Raw genomic sequence first — 760 nt, 5'->3', positions numbered from 1 at the left:
ATGTTTTATTGACTTTGTGCAAACAACCAAAGAATGAATAAACATTAAATAACGCAAGAAAACTCATTGGGTTGAAACTCATTGATAAGCCCACTGTCAGGAGCCCACTCAGTCCCTGTAACCATGGTAACCAGCTGATCAGTATTTCTCTACCAGCTGATCTCCATCAAATTATTATCAGCTGGTTACCATGGGTACAGGTTCAAAAAAAATGCACATTCCATTTTAAAAAAATAAACAACCCCAAAACAAAAGTAAACAACTGAGAAACAATCGTTCATTTACCAAGCAATTTTCATCGAACGAAGTCCAAACTGCCTCGTTCTTGTTGGTAAATTWTAATCCAGAGATTTTCAAGTCATTTTCAACGAACATCATGTCGTCACACGATTACTGGGTAAGTAAAACCAACATTTTCTTTAAAACTTTTACTTTTCTGTCTGTTTTAAAACTATGTCTGCAAACTTTCTATTATTTTAGCYAATAATCTTCAAATTGTGTCAAATACTTGTGGGTTTTAGATGTTTTGCTGCTTTTAGCGAGCAATTCACCACTGTTAGCTTGGAATTAGCGTTGTGCTAATGTTAGCGTTAGTAGCATTTTGATACTTTGTGCTTTTAGCTAGCTGTTTACTTTTTATTTTTAGTTGGCTTTTTGACATTTTATGTACTCCTAAGCCATTTGTTGCTTAAACTATTTAAGGTTTTTATATGTTTTGCTGCTTTTGACATTTAACAAGCATTTTGCCACTGTTAGCTTG

The sequence above is a fragment of the Austrofundulus limnaeus genome, unplaced genomic scaffold (assembly GCF_001266775.1).
Source record: "Austrofundulus limnaeus strain Quisiro unplaced genomic scaffold, Austrofundulus_limnaeus-1.0 Scaffold219, whole genome shotgun sequence".
NCBI lineage: Eukaryota > Metazoa > Chordata > Actinopteri > Cyprinodontiformes > Rivulidae > Austrofundulus > Austrofundulus limnaeus.
The sequence above is the reverse complement of the archived record's forward strand: the minus strand, read 5'-3'. Positions refer to the sequence as shown.